Consider the following 26,681-nt stretch of genomic DNA (forward strand, 5'->3'; position numbering starts at 1 on the left):
TAAGTTTTTAAAATAGGAATAGGGTCATGTGATACATGATTTAAGGCGCAAATTTAATCAGAAGAACAATGGTGACGTTAATTTTGATTTACGCGCAATTGGTAAAAAGTTACAGGGAAATTAAATATTGTTGCAGCATATGTATTAGTCCTTTACGCCACCTTCGCAATATGATTCGATTCGCTTTCAATCAGGCTGGATATTTGAATGAAGAACCTGGACGTTGGATCGCTCCTTACGACTACTGCTTTGACGGAATTGTTAACGACAAATGTGTCAAGTATAACTCGATTGCCTTTGTCAGATGTGCTCACTGTGAGCAGAGCATTTGTGCAAGTCATGCACTCTTTTCTGAACTATATATTGATTGTACTAATTGAAGACTTTTCTGGAAGAAAGACCCAAGTTCAATTATGACTCAATTCAACTTTGGTCATTTTTCCTTAAATTAGCAACTTGTTTATGCTATAACAAACGCTGGTTAATGATAAAGAAAAATGGTTATACCGTTGGATTTATGGTAAAATTTGCTATTGATAAGGTGTCAATGTTATGGGTTTTGTTATGCGTCTGATTCAAAATGGCGGATTTGAACATGGCCGCCATCAAGGCAACTCTTACCATAGACCTAATATTTATCCACCTGCTTTTTATTTAATTATTATCATTAACACAAAATTTACAAGGTGGAGTAAAGGACTAATACATATGCTGCAACAATATTTAATTTCCCTGTAACTTTTTACCAATTGCGCGTAAATCAAAATTAACGTCACCATTGTTCTTCTGATTAAATTTGCGCCTTAAATCATGTATCACATGACCCTATTCCTATTTTAAAAACTTAACCTTAATCCAAAATGGCGGATTTCAAGATGGCCGCCGTCAGGTATACCCTTACTATATGACTTTCCCCTAGTCCTAATATGTACCCATATATTTGTTATTCATCTTTTGTCGTTACAAGAGGTCTTACAGAGCTTTTACCTGCAACTGTATGGAGACTATTCTGTACTTTCATGTGATGTTCTGGTAGCTGTATCTCCTAAACCCCTGGAGCTTTGCACCTGCAACTTCACTGAAATACTGACCACATTTAGTACTACTTTCTCATATGTGTCTCAGTCAGCAACTCGATTCACCCAAACGTAAGGTTTACTTGTCAGTACGCACTAGTATACATTCGGTTTTCCTTATCTTTTTGTTTTTTTTAAAAAAAAAAATACGTCCACGGGATTTTTCGCAGGGGAGAGCAAAGTTTGTCCTCTGGTTTTGTATTTTTAATATAGCTATAATAAGAGAAAGAATATCCAAAGAAGTCGCACTGAGGCTGATTTATATTCACGTTAGCATCACATGACATAATCAATAAGAACGCCAGGAACTTTTGCTTAGTGGGATGTTCAAAATAAAAGAGGGTTTGCACTCAGAATAATGACATACGTCTTTACACAAATTCAAAGAAAATAATATTTTTATGCTCAGGGGTGTGTGTAAGGAAATTTGGGGGGGTGTTGGGAGTGTGCAGAATACTCCCTGGACATAATATCTATTTTTACAACAGAAGTTTGTAAACGTATAAAAATAAAGAAACTACTGCAGCATTAAATTCAAAAAATATTTACTTATGCCCGGAAACTTAATTCATTTACTTGTTCGAGAAAGGCCATATCCTCCCTTGTGTGATCCATGGATGTACCTGTATTGCAACATGTTACTGTGTGTACTTGACAACCGAGAGAAACAGAGCCATCTTAATGGTGCCATAGCCACTTTGTCGGAGGCCCCGCGAGCAGAATGCCATGTATTAATTACATGCATTAGGAGCAAGTGGTCGAAGTGAGACGGTATGAGGTGGTGTGCCATACCGCCTCTGGTTTATCCGTGGTGAAGGCATACCGCCTCTTGTTTTTCAGTTATCAACGCATACCGTCACTGGAGAGTAGATGCTAAATACCTTTAATAAATCATTTTTTATAAACAGCAATGAATAGCTTTGCACGTAAATGATTTTATTTCTTATGTAGAAATAATTTCTAAGTTGACAACACCGACATTTTTGTTACCTTTTTTCTACCTTTTGTTTTTAAAATGAGGTGTCTTCAAAGAAATCCATCTAGTTTATAGTTTGATGTGCCATGTAGAATTATTTCTTTCTTACGTATGTACATGTCTTCTTGCCTTAATGCATACAAATGTCGTATTTTGAGCATGGGAGGATTTCTGGGACTTTGGAATACCTCTCAGTCGAGTGGGAGTCCGGGAGTTTTACCGCAGGAAATTATTTTAAAAACTCGGCTTTTTGAACATTTTCGTGAATAATTCTTTATAATACAACATAAGTTTTGTTTTTTTTAAATTTTATCAGTTTTTGGAGGGGATCAAAGTCTCTCCATGTCCCTTCCTCCCATAACTACAGGGAAACTCTCCAATGGTTTCTAGTCTTTATGTAAATAGAAATGCTTTAAAAAAAAAAAGAAAGTACCCTCACTGTATTTCAACATTTAGATAGCCGGTATGTCGAGTCAAAATCGAAATAAAACATACCGACTCTGCTTTTTTTCCATTTCGAACACTGATTAGGAACAAAATTTAGTCATAGGGACTACAACGCACTTATTTGCTCTAGGGCCTAATATGCTGTTAAAACTGCACCGGAGAGTAGATCATATTGGACATTAGAGTAGACGGCACTAGCGCGGGGCCCCCTTAGGCGCGGGGCCCGATTGGGAGCAATCAGCCCAATCGGCTTAAGGCCGGCCCTGGTCCGACTAACTCTTGATTGCTTGGATGGCACGTGAGTAATTTCGTCTCCTCTCTGTGAACGCATGATTAATGGGACTTCAAAAGCTACTAGAACTTTTTGGTTACCATGTAAATGATTATACAAATGTGAAAAGATAAGGCTAAAAGAGTCAAAACTTACTTTATATTTGTTTTAAAAGTCTTGAGAGATGACTGGTTCTCCTTGGTGCAGCCTCACTTTTATAAAGGCGTTGAACATCGAATAGATCATTAAAAAACTTATTTTACTACTGAGGGTTAGAAGTAAAAAGCACATCTAGGTCGGATAGCCTCGAGCTGGGTAGTCAAGAGTCTGCTGTATACGAAAAATGAAACTGGAAATGTTAACTTTTCATCATCATTACTGAGTGTTTCTAATTATACCGTGAGTTGGATTTGAGGGGGAATGGGGGAGGGTGCAAAACCTATTCCGCCTTCATTACCGATGTGACTTCCCTCTTGTAGAACACTGGAGATACCAGTGGTTTTCTGTATCCTTTAACTTTGGAAGGATGTATTTTTCTGGTTCATATCTTTAAAATGAAATGAAATCTTTAAATTTTACGTCCCACGGTTATGCCGGCTAGGCTAAAGGAGACGGCGATGATGAGAATTGAATGAAATTGTGGAATGAAGAAAGCGGGAGGAAACGGGAAAGCCCCGAGAAAACCCATGCACACGGTGTTTGTCCATCACAAAGTTCACTTGGCGCGAGCTAGGATCGAACCAAGGACCCCATACACCACAAGTAGACGCTCTACCACTGAGCAACCGCGACCCATTTTTCCGGTTCATGTCATTTCTTGCTTTTAGGTCTACTACATAGTTTAATGTGTTAGATGCCCTAATTTTCATACATCCGGTAAGTACTGTAAGCAATTCCAAGATGGAAACCAATATCAACAATATTATCAATCACAATTTGAGAGCACTGGGCGTAATCACTTGAGCAACGTGAGGAAGAGAAGAAAGACAACCCTAAATGGTCTTATTTCGAGTGAAGTATGACTCACTGTGTTTGTAAACAGCTCTATCTACAACCGACAATAGCACATCTTCCACTGATAGGAATCATTCCAACACGTGGAGCCTATTTGGAGCATGTATCGGTGTTCCAGTGACATACTAAAGGGCAGAAGAAGCACGCACAGTGTAGAGCTTCTTAGTCCAGGAATACTAAGGACAGCTAACAGGTACGATGCATATTTGAGCATTTCATTTACAATATACATGGTGATTTAAGTAGGGAAAGGGGGACGCATTGAGAACCCACGTTGAGAATGATTGCAGGTAAATCCCTGGGGCAATTTTCCTCTCAGGCTACTCCTGAAGTCAGGGCCCCCGGATTTGAAAATCAATGAGGGTGCTCTAGTTTGCAGTTCCCGTCCGGGGGATCTCGGGGTAGGGAATACCAGTCAGATTTCTCGGGGTTTCAGGATTGTACCACCGGAAAATTCTGAGTATGTACCTTTCTGAAAATGCAATTTTACTCGTTTTTAAATGAAAATGGAATTTCTTCTTTTCCTCTTTCTTTTTACAATTGAAAATACATATTCTTGAATGACAATATGGCAGCATAACTACGTGTGTTCTAAGGTTGTAACTCTGACCTTAATTCTCGTCACGCCATTCTAAACGCCAGTCGTTTGTGATTATGGACTAATCTCCGTGTCCTCTCGCCACAACTCAAAATTTCGAGAGAATATCGAGAGTGAAACGGGTGTTTATAAATCGAGACGAGACCGAGATTCAACACATCGAGACTTATCAGAGACGATACCGAGGCAGGTACTTGTATTTTGAGACGTGACCAATCTTAATCTCGAAAGTCTCGGTCTCGTCTCGAATACTAACAAAAAGTGTTGAAATTACATTGTTTTACTCAAAACTCGTTGCATGTAAGATAGTGGGGGACTATACCTGTTGGATGGTCACAGTCAAAACTCTACACGGGAGAAAGGGAGGCAAATGCCACCAATGATCACTTGGTCCTGAGTATATCGAAAATGCTTTAAACATCACCTAATTTCGAGATGGCATAAAGACCATGCTGCTAAAATGTTCCGGAACTTAATTTTGTAAAACAAACATACAAGATTTTAATTTCCCAACATTATTTTTCCACACAATTTAGGGATTAATTTGGGAAACCCATGTTTAAAATTTTCTTGTTATTTCATAGCAACTACTCGTGTGAGTAATAGTTCATACCAACTTGTTTTCCAAAACTGAGGATAAAATGTTAAAATTGGAAGAGATTAGGAGCAGTAGTTCCAGAATAGGGAAGTGGTAAGGTCATGAAAGAGGAAAAGCATAAGATTAAACCAAAGAATTGATCAGTGTTATCAAGATGTAAAGTAATGTAAATTGGTTTGGTTGAAATTTAGCCTCTCTTTCAGCATTGAGGCTATATGAGACATATATCTACAGTTTAAGATGAAATCTGAATCATCGTAGTGCTTTTAAAGTTTTTAATGGTCTCCGCCGAAAATCGAACCTTGGACTCTGCTCACCAAAAATGCGTGCGGTAACCAGTAGATCGTAAAATAATGTATAGTTTTGGAGTTGATTGATTGAATTTTCATGTCTCTTTTCGGTACCGATAATATTTAATACAAAATGTATTGCTTAACGCAGAATCTGAAGCATTATTCAGGTTTCATCCAACCAATAGGGATTCAACCTGCAAACACATGCACAGAAGGCATGACCGTTAGTAACTTAGCTACGAAAAGTATCCTCCCTACACAAGTTCTATAGTCAAGAATGAACAAACAAACAAACAAACAAACAAAACGCTAGGCAGTAATATGATATTACTTACACATTTTCCTCACAATTTATTTCTAGACTTTCGAGACTGAGACCGATACAATGATTTTCGACTCGAGACGAGACTGATATTTAGACCACTATTTGTCGACTGAGACGAGACCGAGATTGTATTAAGCCTCACTTTGTCTCGATACCATCCATATTTGTGATGTAAGAAGTGTAAAAAAATGTAAATGGAAATAGCATGGAGAAACGATCGTTCAAGTTGCCATTTTAAAAGAAATCGTGACCCTTTACATTTTAAAATTGAATCGGAGAAAAATTTCAGTGAACAGAATTTTGCCACTTTTGATCCTCAGCACCACAACTCTGGAATATTATATTTTTTCATTCTTGGTAACGTTTCTGTCCAAACTTTATATCCTCCGCTCCCTCACTGCTCTATGAAAATATCCGGCCTATGAAAATGTCTTATTACTATCATTTAAGAAATATGGCGAAAGATTAGCATTTATTTTTCTTTCTTTCCTATTCTTTTCTTATTTTTTGCTCTCTTTGTGTGGGAGCTGAGCACTCCCTAAAGTCGGCTTTCCATGAAAATTGACATTGCACAAATTAACCATAAGAAAATAAAGACAGATCGGAAAGGTCCCTTTCTGTACGCAAATTCCCTTTTAACTCGTTTTCGCCATTCGTAGCCGACTGCCCACGTGTGCGATAATTCTGTAGCTTAGGGTAATCGACGAAACAGGAATCGGCGAAACAGACAGGAACCGTCCGTGACCATAGGTCAACTTCGCTATGAGTAAAGATACGGAAAATTGAAAAGAGAGAGAAGTTGTAAAAATAAATATTTTTCAATCTAAAGTAGTGGAAGTTTTTCAAACGCACAGAATGTTTGCGCTCCACACTGGTAAGCCACCCTTACTTAAGAGTCTTCATCCGGGCGAAATTAAAATACCGCTAATTTTACAGTAATTATGTGATATCTTCAAATAGATAAAAGATAATTAAAATATGGAACAAGAGCGCCCTAGACAATATTATTTTGCGTGAGGTATCGTTATCACAAGTCACCTAGTGGCTTTCCCTTTCCAGCTGTTTAGAAACGCGAAAATAAATGCCGATTTTCAAAATGGCTCGAAATCGAAAGCAGATAAGTGAGTCGTGATAACGGTTTCTCATGTAAAATAATATTGTCTAGGGCGCTCTTGTTCCACATTTCGATTATCTTTTATCTATTTGAAAATATCACATAATCGCTGTAAAATTGGCGGTATTTTAATTTCGCCGGGATGAAGACTCTTAATGAAAAAACAACGTTTGCACTTTAGTAGGTTATTCCGAATGGAACGTAAGAGCACACAAATGTGACGCTGAACATGCATGTTGTTCTATGGAATACCCCAAACCCGTTTCCCAAAAAGCTGTGTTAAGTAGTATAAAGAGGGTCCAAGGGAACAGCCTCCCGGACTGAGGACACTTACCCTGTGTGGAACCCAGAAGAATTTCATGATCGGAAAAATTCTACCATTTTAGATTGGAAAGCAACTACTTATAACAAATTTCCTCTCTTTCCATTCTTTAAGGACTTTAGTTTACCAAAACATTTTTATATACTTAACATGTCCGTCCGGGAGACAAATAAAATCTCGAGAACTGCTTGATCAATCATCACCAAAACTAGTCAGGATGTAGAGAGTCAAAAGTTAGGAATCGAGTTCGTTTTGGATTCATTACTTAAACCGGAAGTGGTATAAATGAATCATTTCCGGTTTTAACGTTGGACCGCTGTAGAGCGAAAACAGTAATACATTGAGAGATGCAGTTTTCTGCAATCGATTAAGTGTCTCAAAATACATTACGTCTCCATCATTAGCTCTCTACTGAAAATAGAAATGGTTGAAATCCATTACAACTTCCGGTTTAAATATTGATCTACATAAAACAGAAAAACTTAACAGCCGGCGAGAAGCGTTTTTTTTTTTAAAAAAAAAAGAATCGATTTAGCGTTCTAACAATACGTATCATCTTCAATCTTGACTGTCTATTCAAATTGTGATTCTAATCAATCATTTCCAGTTTTAACATTGATCTCCCAAAGAACAAAAACCGTAATAGATGGCAAGAAGCAGTTTTCTGTAATCAATTAAGTTTCTCAGAAATATATTCTATTTTTACTCTAATCTCTTTACTAGAACTGGAAGTGACAGAAATCAACCATTTCCGGTTTTAAATTTTATCACTATAGAGTGAAAACGGTAACAGGTATCGAGAAGTGGCTCTCTGCAACGAGGTAAGCGTCCCAAGAATATATTCAATCTCTACTAAAATCGAAAATGGTATATTTATTTGAGTCATTTCCCATTTCAATAATAATTAGAAAAATATCACACCAAAAAAGCAAACTCCTTCATTTGGTGTATACACGGTACTGCTACTTGTTCGTACCTTTACTCAACGAAGTTAGACTATGGCCCCGGATTTTTGATACACCCGGTATTGCAAAATTGTTGTCTTGTCCATCCCTGGCTTTAGAGATCTGAACGTAATTTTGGTTGAATAAGTAACAACCTTCCTGCCGTCAATCCATTAATCTACGTATAGGCCTATCCCAGGAAAGGCAGAAACTTCTGCTCATGACCATACATTTATATCTCTAACTTTAAGGAACAGGAATTTTGTTTGATATCTAGCTATAAGATAAAATGCACCTGCTGGACGCATTTCCTTTCCCTTTATTATTTTCCTTATTAAAATAAATATTGACTGAAAGTTTGTAAACACTCTACTGACGTTTTTTTTTTTTTTTTTTCATTCTAGATTTTTCTATTTTCCTGAGGATGATTCAACGGCATTTCAAATCTCTACTCTTCTTGTTTCTCATGCCATTTGGTAAGTTTTCAGATAATACCCATAAATTAAAATTGATTAAGAGTGACTTGTACAAAAACTAATTCAAAATGGTAAGGGAACTTGGATAATTGACTGAAAGGGCATTCTCGCAACATGAGACCTACCGGAACGTACCCAATTACCGCAACAGCTGATCTACCCTATATTTACTGTTGATAATGAGCATGGCTTTACCTGATTTGCGAATCTATAAGTTAAATTAAGCAGTGAACAGAGAAAGCACTTGAATAAAATCGAGTAAATGTGACAACAGAAGGGAACAATGCAGTGAAATGAATTATTTTTGTCAGTTCCTTCGAAATGGAATTAAAAGCATAAATTAATTTTAAGTCATTTAAAGGAATGACAAAGTGTTTGAATTTTTTTACTGCATATACTATTGCCCATTTACTGACCATTAACTGATTGTTTAGATCAGTGGTTCTCAACCTAATCCTTGTCACGACCCCCATTTTATCACATCCTCTTGCCAGCGACTTCTTATAAATTCTGGTTTGTAATAAACTTGTGTGGGATTTTTAATATACCTATCGCGGAGATCTCACGATATCCATCTAGTATGTCTATAATAGTAGAATCCATTTCTTGTCTATAGTGGATACAGTAACTTCCCTAAAAGTGAATGAACTAAAACTAAATTTGGTCAGTTCATTCATCTTCCGCTTATCTTCGTAACCCCGTAAAACCCTCTCGCGACCCGCACGCTGAGAAACCCTGGTTTAGATCATGCTAAGCAGGGAGTAATCTACACCCCCCAACACCCCCCCTAACACCCCTCCAAATTTCTTTATACACACCCCTGGATGGAAAAAGAATGCTCCCCAAATCCAATTGTATCAATCGTATCACGTATCTTATTTATTACACCAAGTTAAAAAAGGTTTAGCGTTTAGGAAAGAAGCCAATATTCTTATTTATTTATTTCACTTCAAAATACGAAGTGACCTCGTTCTCATGTATGGTTTCGAGAACCACATCACATTATTTCGATCGAAACAATTGACAAAACAGACCGCTGATACCTACCCTTCTGGGCTCCGCGGTCGTTTCCGAGAAAAAACATTGATGGACAGATGCAGATGACTGAAATTGGCAACGTCTTGAGGGGCCATTCACCTACCTCCTCCTCAAAATAATGAAAAATGTGACAATATAGTAATAAGCCTATACCAGATTCAGTTGGTAAGTGCTACTCTGCAACAGCTCACAACCAGAGGGGGGCTAGGGAGGGCATGGAATTCCCTTAATTTTTCATGTCCCCTCCAGACCTCAATACAAAATGCACAATTTAGATATTTGTAAGAGAATTTTTAATGACTTGGCCCCTCCTAACATATTCATGGCCCCCCAAAGGGTTTGGGTACAAAACCTCGCGGCCAGAACCTCGCGGCGACAACCTCGCGGACCAAAACCTCGCCTGGCCAAAACCTCGCCTCCCAAAACCTCGCGGCCCAAAATCTCGCCAGGCCGAAACCTCGCCTGGCCAAAACCTCGCCGCCCAAAACCTCGCGGGACAAAATCTCGCCGGGCCAAAACCCCGCCTGGCCAAAACCTCGCCGCCCAAAACGTCGCGGGCCAAAATCTCGCGGGGCCAAAACCTCGCCACCCAAAACCTCGCGGGCCAAAATCTCGCCGGGCCAAAACCTCGCGCCCCAAAATATCGCCATACCCAAAATCTCGCCTGACCAAAGTGTAAATGTTCCAACAGATGATAAGGATGACGGTATAAAAGACGCTGTTTCAGAAGAAGTATCATGGGTATTTGACCAAGTCCCGCGATACCATATGAAAATTCTATTTCTGTATTAGAGGATTACAATGTGAAAATAGGGCGACAGGATGTTTTTAAACTGGTTATAGGGAAAGAAAGTCTGCATAAGGAAAGTAATGACAACTAACGAGGTTAGTTTCGTGAACTTTGGAACATCCAAAAACTTAAAATTTTAACAAAAATCTAATAATATTTATGAAAATATGAAACAATATATGAGTTTTTACGACGTGCCTTGATTATGTCCTATAGGTTAAAGGAGACGTAGATGACAAGGATGAAGGAAATGATCGAATAAAGAAAGTGGGAGGAAACGGGAATAACCCGAGAAAGCCCGATGTTTTGTATATTATTATTATTATTATTATTATTATTATTATTATTATTATTATTATTATTATTATTATTATTATTATTTGTAATGTGGAATTGAATATTAGGAAACACATTGGGTTAATTTTAAAGAAAAGTTTCATTCGCGGCGAGGTTTTGGCCCGGCGAGATTTTGTCCCGCGAGGTTTTGGGCGGCGAGGTTTTGGCCACGCGTGGTTTTGGCCTGGCGAGATTTTGTCCCGCGAGGTTTTGGGCGGCGAGGTTTTGGCCACGCGAGGTTTTGGCCCGGCGAGATTTTGTCCCGCGAGGTTTTGGGCGGCGAGGTTTTGGCCACGCGAGGTTTTGGCCCGGCGAGATTTTGTCCCGCGAGGTTTTGGCTGGCGAGATTCTGGGCGGCGATGTTTCGGCCGCGAGATTTTGTCCGTATACCCCCCCCAAAGCTGTGTAGCTGGTTTCGAGCCTGATCTGCAAGTGGTGTATCAACGGACGGACGTTAGAAGGGTGTAGTCAAAACGTGTTTAGAAATGAAGAGATCGGTCGAATTAAGAATTATATATATTTTAGATTCAGTCTATTTTTATTCACGTAAATTCGTTGAGTGGAACAGGGCTCATAGCGAATCACTTTTTTAAAAACTAAAATTTACTTTTTTTCAAGTTGGTCACTAAAAGTTACTTTTTTAAACATTTGTCACTAAAAGTTTGAGAGGTAAAGTTACTTTTTTGAGAGGTAAAGTGACTTTTTTCGTGTGATTTATGTTTTGCATTGGCAGTTTTCTAAGAAAAATATAAAAACAAATTGAAAAGGCAGAAACTTGTTACTCATTACTCTTCTGAAAGCTTCAGTATTTGCTGCCACATGTGAAACAGTCAGCTTTATTCTCACTTCAGCTTTTATTCTTTCTAAAGTACAGTGGACGGTTGGTGGATGCTTAAGCTTTCAAGGTGGGGTTGAGAACCCTTCTGTGTCTATTCTTTCTTCCATCATAATAATCTTTTAGTTTTCTCGCGTAATAGTTAACGCTCCGTTGAACGTTGTGTATGTGTGTCTGTGTGGTTCATCATGTTCATCTTGTATTATGCTTCTTGTATGTTCTTCTTAAGAGTAGGTGATGAATTTGAATATTTCACGTTTTTGAGAACTCTTAATGTGAAGTTAAATATAATGTCTGGGATGAAGAAATTCGGAAATAGGCCAGAACTGGTTCCACTTACTCAGAAGCTTTTTACATCTGCTAAGTCTGCTTACCGTAACTACAAAGCACAATAAACCTAAGAAAGGAGGAAGCTCAAAAAGAAGAAGTAAAGAAGAAACAAACCAACAAACAAAGAGAGAGGTGATGGAGAAATTGACAAAGGAAAAAAGGGTCATGAGATTTTCGTCACTTTTTTGTGTGCTTTTGGCCATTTTTTGGTCACTTTTCAACTATTTACAAGAGCCCAGACCAGTATGAGCCCTAGGATTATTAAAATTAGGGTATTAAAGAAGACAAAACAGAAATATACAAAATATTTGTAAATTGAAAAACTGGATTTCTGGAAAACAACTAAATCAATGAATAATTTTCTTATGAAAGATATTCAGAGCGAAAAACGTAGCCAGGAAGGGGCAGAAACGGGGATTAAGAGACCAAATAATATTCCAACAATTAACGTTAACAACAGGGTTAGAATATTAAAATAATGAAATTGGAACTATGTACAGCATTAATTACTAAACGAATGTGATTTCAGCATGGGACGAGGGATTTTTTTTCCAATTAATATTTTGGAAAAAATAACTCACTAAAACTTGCTGGGGGTGAATAAATTGAAATAATAGCAGAATTTTGCAAAATAATTACAATAATTCGTATGTAATCAATTCACATGTAATTACTGGGTAAAATAGTGGAGGATAATTCCTACAGTGAAACCTCTTTTAACGGGCATCTCTCAATAGTGGACATCTTCATAAGAGGACAAACTTTCTTATTCTTCCATGCCATAAATATGTGTGGTATGGTGTTATGAGAGAGAACCCTTCCTTTTAGGGAGACCTCTCATTTACGGACAAATAATCGGTTCCACCGATGTCCGTTTTGAGAGGTTTCACTGTATTACTTAGTTTAATAATAACAATAAATGCCCTAATGTGTGAACTTAGTTTATTGAACCTACCACTGCGAAGAGCTGATATTATTATTATTATTATTATTATTATTATTATTATTATTATTATTATTATTATTAGTAGTAGTAGTAGTAGTAGTAGTAGTAGTAGTAGTAGTAGTAGTAGTAGTAGTAGTAGTAGTAAAGCAATAGTTGCGTAACAAAATATACTGTTTTCTTGTTTGAGTTTGTTCAAAAATTATATCACTATTCTGAGAGCACACACCCCCTTTTATTTTGAACACCCCCCCAAGTAAAAATTTCTGGCGTACTTACTGATGCTAAGATATTTTATAAGAAGATAAAAATGTGTCGTAACAGGTTAGTGGATGAAAACTAAATACAATATTACAGATTTAGGGTTTAATTTCTTAAACTTTGAAATCATATCATATTTCCAAGAGTGCCGATCCTGGGGGGCCCGGGCCCCCTAAAATTCATGTGGGCCCCCCTATTGTATTTATAAATATACAATATTTGGCATAACTTGAGTGCAATTTGTCTTAAAATCTTCATATATATACCTTCTGCATCTGAATGGGCCCCCTAAATTTACAGAGAAATCGGCGCCCTTGCATATTTCAGTTTCTTATATTTACTATATCAGTGGCTAATTATAAAACCATTATTATTTTAGTAATATATTTATACGGCATGATCATTGAGGGCAAGAAAAAAGAAAAACCGTATACATCAAAGTAGATTTACTTTATTATGATTTTTAAAAAATACAGCAGACTCTTCTTAATTCGAACTTGAATAATTCGATATATTGCTTAATTCGAACAAAATGTATCCTCCTTCAAAACTATATCGAAAATAATGGTAAAAAATCGTAAGTAAATCAAATTCGAATCTTTTGTTTGGAGATTTCAAAGTAACACAGTACAAAATTTTTTAATGTTGAACTGATTGCTAATAGAAGTATTCCGTTACATATTGTGAAGTAGCTGTGTGCTAGATGTGAAGTGACCATGTGATAACTGTGTAAACTCTTAACTTAATTCGCTAAATTCAATTACTTTATTAAATTACATTTATCCACGACTGAAGTATTAACATTTAAAATCCAACGGAACAAAACTTTTATTAATGTTGTACATTGCCAGGTAGCTTGTATAAGCATGTATTTGCTAATTGTCACTTTTGGAATTGTCAATAAACGCGACTAGCTTCTTTCTTGCTTCTCCGCGTTCCTTTCCGTCTAACCCGACACTTCCTAATTCACTGAATGTCAGACTCATCGTTTTTCGATTAAGCAAAACCACGGAGGACACATCGACAAGGGGTATTCGCCACAAGGTTTAGAAAGGTGCAGGATCGTCGTGAGAAGCACTTCGCTCCATTGGAAGACAACCAACTCCATGTCTTGGGAGTACCATTCTGTTGGTTCATCGCCGCAGATTCAATGAGTTCAATATCTGACTAGTGGAATGAAGGTGTAGGATAACATCATTGAAGACGCATTAAGATGAGAGAATTCGACGCCCCTGGCAGTCCAACAGGATTAAGATCCAGTTGTTGGCTAACTCCAGTACATCCAGGCTCCTCCAGGGAAAACCATTCATCATCCAGATAACCAGGATGACACCAGTCTCATCGGATCTGTCAGGATAGTGCTCATCCTTTATCTCTGTCGTAAGTCATAACCTATCTCTCTCTCTCACCTTTTCCCCAACTAGTCATTGTCAAAGTTATAATTTTGCAGTTAAGTACCGTGTTGTGCATCTGTTTCATCCGCAATTGTTGCATTCATTTGATGAGTATTTTAGAGATTATTCTGAGCTATTAACTGATGGCACAGCACAATATGATGGCACAATATGATTTTTCAGTTATCTAGAGACAGCCTCAGAGAAGAATGAAACAAAAGAACAATCTATCTGATGATGAAGTAAGTAGATGATAAAGATGAGATCGATGATGAAGTAAAGAAACAGCGTGTGCCAACCTAATCTGAAGCTTCGAAATTGTTGAAAATTTTGAATGTGATAATTTCTTGAATGTCAAACAAATGTTACTCGCAACGCATTACACGCAATGAGTGAAATTGAGGGGGTTTATTAATAGCGTAAAAACTATTCAAACCAAACGAACATCACGAACTTGTTTAAGTGAGAAAAGATAATGTGAGGTCTGTGTGTTAATTCCGTGTATGTGGTACTGTACTTTTTCATGTTATGTATGGCTTAATCAACATGCACGGAAATGCATGGCAGCCAAGTTCCGCGAAGAAAATGAAAACTGGCCTGCACTGCCGTAAGCATATTATACACGAACAAGAGTTTTGGGTAAAATCGCCGATTTCGAGGCTTTGTAAAAACGATTCTATTAAGGGTAGAAACACGAAATTTAGAATGTAAGGAGATATCCCACAGATGTACTCATATGCCAAATCTCACATTCCTACCTTCAACCATATTTGAGTACTGGACCCCCAAAATATGCAGTTTCCAGACTCACTGACTCACTGACTCACTCATCAAATTGATTAGGTACTTCCCAATGAGATAGAAACGTGAAACTTTGCATAAAGGTACCCTATAACAATTGGAGTATGGAAAAAGTCCAAAATCTGAGGAATGTGCTATGGGGAATTTTTTATGGGCAAAAAACTGTTCTTAGCCAGGAAAAAAATCGTTTCACTCACTCACTCATCAAATTGATTAGGTACTTCCCAATGAGATGGAAACCTTAAACTTTGCATAAAGGTACCCTATAACGACCTGAGTATGGAAAAAGTCCGAAATCTGAGGAATGTGCTATGGGAAGTCTTTTATGGGCAAAAAACTGTCCTTAGCCAGGAAAAAAATAGTTTCACTCACTCACTCATCAAATTGATTAGGTACTTCCCAATGAGATAGAAACGTGAAACTTTGCATAAAGGTACCCTATAACGACCTGAGTATGGAAAAAGTCCGAAATTTGAGGAATGTGCTATGGGAAATCTTTTATGGGCAAAAAACTGTCCTTAGCTAGGAAAAAAATCGTATCACTCACTCACTCATCAAATTGATTAGGTACTTCCCAATGAGATAGAAACTTGAAACTTTGCATAAAGGTACCCTACAATAACATGAGTATGGAAAAAGTCCGAAATCTGAGGAATGTGCTACGGGATTTTTTTTATGGACAAAAATCTGTCCTTAGCCAGGAAAAAAAATCGTTTAACTCACTCACTCATCAAATTGATTAGGTACTTCCCAATGGGATAGTAACGTGAAACTTTGCATAAAGGTACCCTATAACGACCTGAGTATGGAAAAAGTCCGAAATCTGTTGAATGTGCTATGGGAAATCTTTTATGGGAAAAAACTGTCCTTAGCCAGGAAAAAAATCGTTTCACTCATTCACTCATCAAATTGATTAGGTACTTCCCAATAAGGTAGAAACTTGAAACTTAGCATAAAGGTACCCTGCAATAACTTGAGTATGAAAAAAGTCCGAAATCTGAGGAATGTGCTATGGGAAATTTTTTATAGGGAAAAAACTGTCCTTAGCCAAGCAAGAAATCGATTCACTCACTCACTCAACAAATTGATTAGGTACTTCCCAATGAGATAGAAACCTAAAACATTGCATAAAGGTACCCTATAACGACCTGACTATGGAAAAAATTCGAAATCTGAGGAATGTACTATGGCATATTTTTTTCTGGGCGAAAAACTGTCCTTAGCCAGGAAAAAATTGTTTCGCTCACTCACTCATCAAATTGATTAGGTACTTCCCAACGAGATAGAAACGTGAAACTTTGCATAAGGGTACCCTACAATAACTTGAGTATTTAAAAAGTCCGAAATCTGAGGAATGTACTATGGGAATTTTTTTATGGCCAAAAAACTGTCCTTAGCCAGGAAAAAGATCGTTTCACTCACTCACTCATCAAATTGATTAGGTACTTTTTAATGAGACAGAGAAGTGAAACTCTGCAGAAAGATACCTTATAATGACTTGAGTATGGAAAAAGTCTGAAATTTGACGAATGTTTTACGGGAAAGTTTTTATAGGCAAAAAACTGTCCTTAGCCAAGCAAGAAATCGTTTCACTCACTCATTTATTAAGTTAATTAGGTACTTCCCAATGGGATAGAGACGTGAAACTCTCATAAAGGTACATTACAATGATTTGAATATGGAAAAAGTCCGAAATGTAAGGAATGTGCTATGGGAGTTATTTATGGGCGAAAAACTGTCCTTAGTCAAACACAAATCGGTTCATTCTCTCCCTCATCAAATTGAATAGGTACTTCCCAATGAGATAGAACCGTGAAATTCTTCACAAGGATACCTTATAATGACTTGAGTATGGAGAAAGTCCGAAATTTGACGAATGTTCTACGGGAATTTTTTATGTGCAAAAAACTGTCCTTAGCCAAGCAAGAAATCGATTCACTCACTCACTCATCAAAATGATTAGGTACTTCCCAATGAGATAGAAACGTGAAACTGCATAAAGGTATCTTATAATGACCTGAGTATGGAAAAAGTCCGAAATGTGACGAATGTGGTATGGGAAATTTTTTATAGACGAAAAATTGTCCGTAGCCATTAGGTACTTCCCAATGAGATGAAGATGTGAATGTCTACACGAAGGTAGCTTATAATGGCTTGAATATGAAAAATATCCGAAATTTAAGGAATGTGCTATGGAATTTTCTATGGGCAAAAAATTGTCCTTACTCAAACAGAGATCGGTTCATTTACTCACTCATCATTGATTAGGTGCTTCCAAATGAGATAGAGAATTGAAACTCTGCATAATGGTACCTACCTTATGTAATGACCTGTATAAGTAGTCCAAATTTAAGTAAGTGACCAAATTTAAGGAACATACTATGGGGACTTTTTATGGGCGAAAAACTGTCCATAGCTATTAGGTACTCCTTAATGAGATAAAGATGCGAAACTCTCCATAAAGGTACACTATAACGGCTTGAAAATGAAATTTGAGGAATTCGCTACGGAAATTTTTTCATTAGCAAAAAAAACTGTTGTTACAATCAGAAATCGGGAACGATTCCGTTATTGAACACATCATGTGCATAATGATAATGTTGTCAGTCGTCTGAGTGGTCGAGTTGGTGCCCTTCTCGCTGGTGTATTGGCTACCACGTGCGCCTTTGGTGTATGGGGTCCTGGGTTCGATTCCCGGTGGAAGAGCCTTTGGAATCTTAACTCTCCTCGATGTTTCTGTGTTAGTGTCCTTGTTGTTCTAGGTTAATAGAAAAATGAGCTAAGGTCACTGAGAAAAATCCGTTATCCGGATAGTGGTATAGTGTACAAACATACGGGATCCTTATGTTTACTACATAAATCAATACTTAACATACGTTATCCATACGCTACATACGTACTGCCCTCTTTCCCGCTTAGATGTTACACAATGTCGTTGCAGGATGTCTGACATCTAACAGTCTTCCGTACATTACGTACGTCAACTATAAGTTACATACGGCCATCTGTATGTGAGATCCTGACCGCCTACATAAAGTCTTTTCGTTCGTGTAGAAAGTACGTTTTTTCGGAACACTTATACGAAAAGTACGTTCAAATATACTTTTTCAGTTATACGTTTAGTGTACGTCAAGTCCAATAGCTACAGGATTTACACATGTAACAAACGTTTTTACGTACGCCACACACAGTTTTTCTGAGTGTGAGAGTAAAATAAGTGAGAGCTAGTAATAAGTAGTTAAGCAAGTTCTGTGAATTAGTTAACTTTTAAAACCGTGGACTAAGACACGTAGTACATACTGCCGTAAATTTCGTGGTTGGAAACCCAGACAAGGAAAGCCAATATTTTGTCTTTTTTCGATGAATATTTTTCCTTTATTGCAGTCATTGGTATTAAATAGATATTGAAATTAATTTGATAAGTAAGATAATGTAGAGGTGAGAATGTTTAAAATTAAAGTAGTTTTCGAAGAAATGAGAAATCCAATTGTTCGAATTTATGTGAGACTAGCAACAAAATGTAACCGATTTCGTAAATATATTGGTACCAGAGTTATATTATAGTTACCACAGTCGTTATGAAAATTTTTCTTGATACTTCGTGTGTCCATCTGTGAACAGTGTGAGAATCTCTTACGTATCAGCCTTTTCATCAACAGTGAATTTCGTGCCTTTGCTCTTCATATTTCCTGAATTTGCCCTGCAGGGGTTCGCACCCACACCCTCGCCTTTGCTCGTCCTACTTCCTCAGACCTCTTAAGCTTACAATTCCCGAATTTCAAGTTTCTTTTCCTATTTCAACTATCTAAAAGATAAAATTTTGTATTCCAGGAAAACGCCTATTTAAATAACATGGTGATTTCTTCATCTCCCTTTAGACTCCTTAAAAATTAAAAATATTCAATTTTAGCAATTTTCCTGTTGGTTAGTCCCGGGAGGCTACAATCGTGCTAAATTTCATCATTCTAACCCTGCGGGAAGTGCCTAAACATTTTGGGGTGTAGAAGACGTCCAATATAAATAACATTTAAAAGTTTTTCTGTTCCCCATAAAACCACTCTAAATTTATATATTTTAATTTTTACTGACTTCCTTAGGTAATACTAACGAAAACGTTGAAGCATACCGAATTTCACGTTTGCATTCTAATTTCAAGTACCTAAAATATGCGATTATTTGTCCAAAAAAGGCCTATTTAAATAGCATGGGGAATTTCTTCATCTCCCCTTTAGACTCCCTAAGAATTAAAAATATTAACTTTTGGCAATTTTTCTGTCGGTTAGTTCCGAAAAACTACAATCACGTCAAATTTAATCATTGTAGCCCTACAGGAAGTGCCGTATAATTTTGGGATGTAAAAGGTGTCCCATATAAATACGTACTATGGGAAAGATTTTTCAGTTCCCCATAAAACCACTCTAAAGTTGGAATTGTTTATTTTTACTGATTTACTAGGTAATACTAATGAAAACGTACAAGCATACCGAATTTCAATTTTTTTATTCCAATTCCAAGTTCCTAAAACATGAGATTATATGTCAAAAAAGACCCATTTAAATAACATGGGAAAATTCTTCATCCCCCTTCATCATTTCAACTTTCCACGTCAACCGGAAGCACTCTTTTAATTTATGTCAGTTCATGTAGTTTTATATACAGTTAGGATATGTTGGTGGCAAATATTATTAAGTTTACAAGCTATTTGAAAGTTGTATATCATTGGAAGGAAAACCCGAGACAGTATGAAACTGCGCAACATGCGCGTCATGTAATAAACTCCGTAATTTCGCAATGTGAAAAGGTAGAGAACAACTAGGTATATTGAAACACCAGCTATGTCTAGTGATGTAGCAGCGAGGATTCAGCATCAAGGGTTTTGGGCCCTGTTGATACTCTTCGTATTTAGGTAATGAAAAAATGAGATGTTAGCGATCGTGATTTTGTAGTTCGTGTAAATGAATTGGAATTTCGTTTGGACATAATGCTCTAACAGATATTTAATAGAATAAATCCTCCCCGCTGTTCTAGTGGCTAGCATGTGCGCTTTTCTTGTACGGGTCTTGGGTTCGATTCCCGGTGGGAGAGCCCTTGGGAACTAATGTTGTATATGACACAGTATGACTCCTTTAAAAATGTACAATTTTAAATTTAAATGCAGCAATATGCCACAATTGAGAATTCCAATATACGATATTGACATGGTGAACTACAAAAAGAAGTGAAATATGAACAAAAACACCAGAGGTGCAAAAGGTGCAGCCAAGTTCGTCAGCCTCAAAAAGTGTTGAGATGAGGATGGATGAGCCAAGTTCCTTGGCCACTGCATCTGAAAGGAACACTGGAACTTGGCGCGAGGTGTCAAGGAAAATGATGTTAAGGAACCTTAGGGATAGTGGTGGTGGGCGTGGTGGGTTTGAGACCACCATCAACCTTAGGAATATCAACTTTGCTAATGCGCTAAGGCACATATACAGTATACTGCAGTAAGATGGGTGGTTCGAAACCCAGACAAGGAAAACTTATAATCCTCGACGAAGTGTCAAAGTAAATGATGCTAACGAGCCTTAGGAATGGTGTTTGTGAGCGTGGTGGATTTAGGGGTCACCACTAGCCTTAGGGCTGAAATGTCCCGGCCGTGAAACTAGGAACAGACATCTTAATGTATTCGAACATGTTAGACACTTCGCGCCAAGTTCCAGTGTTCCTTTCAGATGCAGTGGCCAAGGAACTTGGCTCATCCATCCTCATCTCAACACTTTTTGAGGCTGACCAACTTGGCTGCACCTTTTGCACCTCTGGTGTTTTTGTTCATATACATGTATACACAAGAAAATGTCATTTGTTTTCGGTATTGTTTCACGCGAGTATGTGCTTCTTTAAAAGCAAAGCTACTGCATGTTACTTTTCTCCATATAGAACTGTAGTTTTGTTCACTTGGGTATTTAGCAGTATATCTATTTAGATAATCTGAACCATTTTGTGTGTGTGTATGTGTGTGTGTGTGTGTGTGTGTGTGTGTGTGTGTGTGTGTGTGTGTGTGTCCAGTTGGACTTTGAATTAAAATGACTCCGCTGTATTCCTAGAATGAGGGAAATAAGGCATCAATACTCCGCTTAGTCTAACGTAAGATGACTGTGAATGTTGTTACCTGTTGTTATAGTAGTAAAGCAACAATTTGATTAATATTCATATCGTGTCCATGGGTTTTCTCTGGTTACTTTCGTTTCCTCTCAAATGCACATTCTATCAATTCTTCCATTATCATTCACTTGTCTTAGTCATTAGTCTCCCTTAGCCTAAAGGGCATAATTGTGAGACGTTAAACGGAAACACTTCGTTTTTTCAGTTTTATTATCATTCCAATTGAATGTGCCGTGTTCGATCTCGAAATTCGTCTCCGGTAGGTCACTATGTGGTATGTGCTGTAATTTTTTTTAATATAGTGGATGTAAAAGAAAAATGAGTATAATCTATATATATAAAATTGAAAATCACTATGTTTGTGACTAAATCTTCTGAACCGCCCGACTGATCTCGATCAAATTTGTAACATGGATGAGGTTCGAGGCTAAGCTGGCTTTAGGCATTTCACTTTGATGGTAGAACTGAGGGTAGGGTAGGGGGTATAAAAATAAATAAAACCTAATAACTCCTGAACCACTCGACCGATCTTGATCAAATTTTCAACATAGTTAAGGTTCAGGCCTGGGATCGTTGGAGATATATAAAAATCAATTTATATAAGACTGCAAGTGACTATTTTTGTAACTTAATATCTCTTGAACTATCTGGAAACATTTTTGTAATTTCAGTTTAACGGTAGATCCTAGGGTTGGGGAGGGGAAAGGGCGTATAAATAAAAGTTAATAAAATAACTTTTGAACCACCCAACCAATCTCGATCAAATTTTCAACATTTATGAGGGTCGGCCATTGGGTGATTTTTATTGTTTCACTTTGACGAGCCAACGTAGAGTGGGAAGGAGGAGATATATGTACAAATAATAATAATAATAATAAAAGTGCCCTTGTGACTTCACCACTCTTGAACCACCCGATCGATCTCAATCAAATTTTCAACATACATGAGTTTAGGAACAGGGAGTACTTTAGGCTATTCACTATGACGATGCAACGTAGGGGAGGGGGAGGGGAGAGAAATTTATAAATTATCAAAAATGACCTATATTAGTGTTGAATCCATTGTTTTCGAGGTCGATGAGAGAAACAATGACACTTCTGATGTTGTTTTGATCCAAGTTCAGCCCTGATAGTTGGGGAGGAGGAGGGTACAACGTAAGGGAGAGGAATAAACATTTAAAAATGATCGAAAATGACTAACATTAGTGTCGAATCCATAGTTTTAGGAGCAGCTGAGATTAACAGTGACAATTCTGATGCCCTGTGCCGCAGCACGGACGAGGAGGAGGAGGAGCTATATATAATAATAATCGAAAATGACCAATATTAGTGTCTAATCCATAGTTTTCGGGATCATTCAGATGAACAGTGACATTTCCGATCCGGTTTAAATCCAAATTCAGCCACGCCACTTGGGGAAGGAGGATAAAGAGATATATACAAATGAACGCAAATGGCCACTATCAGTGTCGAATTTATAGTTTTCTGGGTCGCTTAGATCAACAGTGATATTTACAATCCCGTTTAAATCCAAATTCAAATCCGCAACTTGGGGAGAGATAGGAAGAGCTATTTAAAAATGATCAAAAATGACATATATTAGTGCTGAACCCACATGCAGTCGGTGAGATGAACGGTGAACTTCTGATGCCATTGCCCGCAACATGGGGGAGGGAGAGATATATAACGTGTACTTCAAACATTTATTCTATGCTTTATCATTTTTCAGATATTTATGTGGATTGATTAAAATGGCTCACTCTGTATATATAAATAGTCAAAACTGACCGATATTAGTGTTGAATCTATATAGTCTTGCGGTCGCCGAGATGGACAGTGACACTAATTGAATTATGGAAAAAGTAAGTTATTTCTGCAATATTAGAACACGAATCACACTTAATTTACAACTAAGAGAAAAGATTACTACATCATAACGTTCCCAAACATTAACAAAACTGTGTAAACATGCTTGCTGCAATAAACAATAAAAAATTAATGACAATAAAATATATGAGATACAAAGATATGCATTTAAATAATTTATTTCAACCCAGCGAAGCGGGTAATATTTGCTAGTTTCTTTATATAAATATATATCGTTTTGTTAGGTTAGTAATGTTCCATTCAGTTTCTTAGCTTTGGATGTATGGTCAATAGGCAGTAGATCACTAGGGGGCTAGTAGGTCACCTGTTGCGAATATGCCACTGAAAGTACACATATCCGTGTCATGCATTAGTTATATGAGTATCTTTGTGTGAAACCTCGAACGTCAATTAAATATGGTTTTTATTTTGAAGTTTCACGTAATCTACTAACGATCACTTCAGATAAATAAAATGTTCTGATTTTATCCCAATGATCGAGATGAAAAAAAAAAAAAACAACTGAAAAATGTAAATTTCATAATTAGTATTATTTAGAAGCTTGAACAAAAGCTTAAAATGATTGCTTGAAATATTAATTGGGAGAAAATATAAATTTGAATTTTTAAAAAGTAATCTGTAAATGTAAATTAGAAGAGAACTAATTGTTATAACTGCATTGTGCAGCTGATTTTTGAAAGGTATGTTAAAACTTCCAACTTCTTAAAGATCTGCACCGTCTTCAAGTCGAGATGCTATGAGGAAATGGCGATTCAAGAAATCAGTGAATGAAAAGTTGATATTTTAAGTTGTTCTAGTCTAGATTGATGGAGATTAGGTTTTTTTTATGCATTGTATGATAGAAATATAAATGAAACCGACGGGTATGCAATGATGCTTTTCTAGGGTATATTAAAATAAACGTGGTCTGGGTTAGCGGTATAATATAGAATAAACAAAATATATGAGAGTAGCAATAGCCTGAATCAGATTGAAAAAGGGATATAATACCAATGTTATCTACAGGGTAGATATAGAGACTGCTGACTCGCGAGAGTTAAGGAGTCTTGAATGGCACGTAAACGTAAGAAAGATTGTGGGAGAACAATTGTGTAGCTCACGATTTGAGTTAAATGAATAATCGAATTCCGAAAGTTATGCGGAATGTATATATATATATTCCGCATATATATACATTATATATGCGGTGTGTTTCAAAACACTTGCAAGAGAGAGTGCGGATATATATAGGGTGTGTTTCAAAACAACACCGACGTTTGGGAGGTGATTCCTGCCACCAAGATAAGCCAAAAAGTGTAGACCAACCTGAGTGCACAAGTGCTTCCTTTCGGAGGTATAAGCTGCCGAAAACATAAAAAATTGAACTTTAAAGGTTCATAGCTCCAAAACCATGGGACCTACCGTATACTAAACGCAAAGTTAACTTGAGAGCCGCATCGCAAGCGCATTAGTACATGTCGGTGCGCGAACCTTTTCACAGGGAAGCCTTCGTATGTGCCTGTGTGTTTTGGTTTGGTTCTCAATCGCCAGGGCTTCAACTGGCGCTGCTCTGGGTTTCAGCTGATATGTGCAGAGCGGTGATTTCTCGTCCTTTTCCTGACGCTAACGAAAAATGTTTCTTGGTCTATTTGTTTTTAATAATTCATGAAGACACGACAACAGTAATAAATGTATTGGAAATTAGCACGTGATGTATTTGCAATCCTCACAATTAAAGCCCGAGAGCATGAAAACTATTTTGCTTATTCATTTCAATTGATTAAGGTAAGGAAGGATAAGAAATGAAGTTATTCTCATATATCTACCTGGAAAAGGTCAATCATAAACAGAAACACACAAGCAGCCACCCTCCCACACAATAAATTAAAAATACGATTTTTTTTTTCTCAAAGCACAGCAACTCTATGTTGGCAATGAGTAAACCAGCAGCGAACCGGCAACAATCATATCAACAGTTTCTTCAACAGTTTTGTCTGCATATTTTTCTCTTAGTCGAGCAGACACATTGATGACAATTTACTTTGCTTGACTTTAAATAGGTTTCCCTTCCTCGTGTTTGCGATAATACTGAGAAGGTGATAATTCGGATCCATTCATATTTTCAACTTCGCGCTTAACACTCTCCATGGTTTTAGTTTCAGTATACCCATCTACTCACACTAACGCACGCATAAAGACGATATTTGGCAGAGCAGTTTTACTCTCTGCACAAAAATTGCAGAAGTTATATGTGAGTCCCGTTCTTTCTTTTGTTTCATTTATCAGCAGGCAAAGAAGTTTCTTAAGGGGTAGCTACTCTATTTAACTTATATATCATATAAAAATATTAGGCCATTTCCTATACATTGTGGACGGTTTCTAACATTGATCAATTAACTAATATTACCGGTCCTCTATTTTTATAAGATTTTTCAACACTTGCAAGAGACTCGCATCTTAGCTGCCGGCTTTCCACTCCTTTCTTTCCTTCTCTCTTTCCGATTCTGAGTCGTGACGTCATTTTCATAACCCGTTACTAATAAATCTAGTACCTTTTATTTTAAATATTGTTTCTGTATTGACATTTTTATATATTTGAACTCAATTAGCTCTTTGAATTGATCTCCTAAGTAATGTGTGTAACGTGAAGAACTATGTAACGTGCGTGGAGTCGCCTGAATTCAAGCTGCGCATCTCGGCTATCAGGATAAGGTCGCGGCGAGTATAGTCAAGTCAAGACTTCACTTAGGAATTAGTATGTGCCCTATCCAAATATCCATGCTCCAATATCCTACGGTACTTCCGCAACAATTTTTATAGAGGTAGTTGGTGAATACTTCAAGTTATATGCCCGTAGCCAAACTCCCTCTGCAAAAATTGCTACGTGAGTACCTTAGGATTGTGAAACATGTATTTTTGGATAGGACGCATATTTGTCCTAAGTGAAGTCTTGACCCGACTACGGTAGGTGCCATAGTATTGGAGCTATGGACTTTTAAATAGTGCTATCAAACGGGTTGGGTCGGGTCGGGTTGTCGGGTCGACTCAGTCGGGTCAGCTCGGGTCAGGCTACTCGGGTCGGGTTGTCGGGTCGGGTCAGTCAGGTCAGCTCGGGTCGGGTCAATCGGATTTTCGGGTCGGGTCAATCGGGTCAGCTCGGGTTGGGTTGTCGGGTCAGTTCACTTTGGTCAATTGAGTTTAAGTTGAGCTTAAACTCGGCTGGAGTCGAAAGCTGCTGTTTTCCATTAGCTGCCTAATTAAAAATAGCAATTTTCAATTGATTTTATAGAAACCATAAATCTATTTTGAACACTAGCAGCTAGTGTTTTTATGGTAAATACTTATTTTTGTACTTGTGTGTACTTTAATTTTTAAATGTGGAAGATTGATTTTACCAATCGACTGTAATAGTAATATCTACGCCAATATTGAGTCTGGATTTAGAACAAAACTAGAAGTTGTTTAAGCAAGGTCAAAAGAAAGATTGGATATG

General features: G+C 37.3%; 1 long non-coding RNA gene across 1 annotated transcript in view; it reads left to right on the forward strand.

Moving 5' to 3' along the window:
- Positions 1-3,784: 3,784 nt before the first annotated feature.
- Positions 3,785-26,681, forward strand: part of LOC145662031 (uncharacterized) — a 38,680-nt gene continuing 15,783 nt past the window's right edge. Inside the window, exons 1-2 of the long non-coding RNA XR_014126954.1 lie at positions 3,785-3,977; positions 8,383-8,454. This is a non-coding gene — a long non-coding RNA (uncharacterized LOC145662031). The remainder of the gene's footprint in view (positions 3,978-8,382; positions 8,455-26,681) is intronic.

This window comes from Thermobia domestica, chromosome 10 (assembly GCF_964235325.1).
Source record: "Thermobia domestica chromosome 10, izTheDome1.hap1.1, whole genome shotgun sequence".
In the NCBI taxonomy this organism is placed as follows: Eukaryota; Metazoa; Arthropoda; class Insecta; order Zygentoma; family Lepismatidae; genus Thermobia; species Thermobia domestica.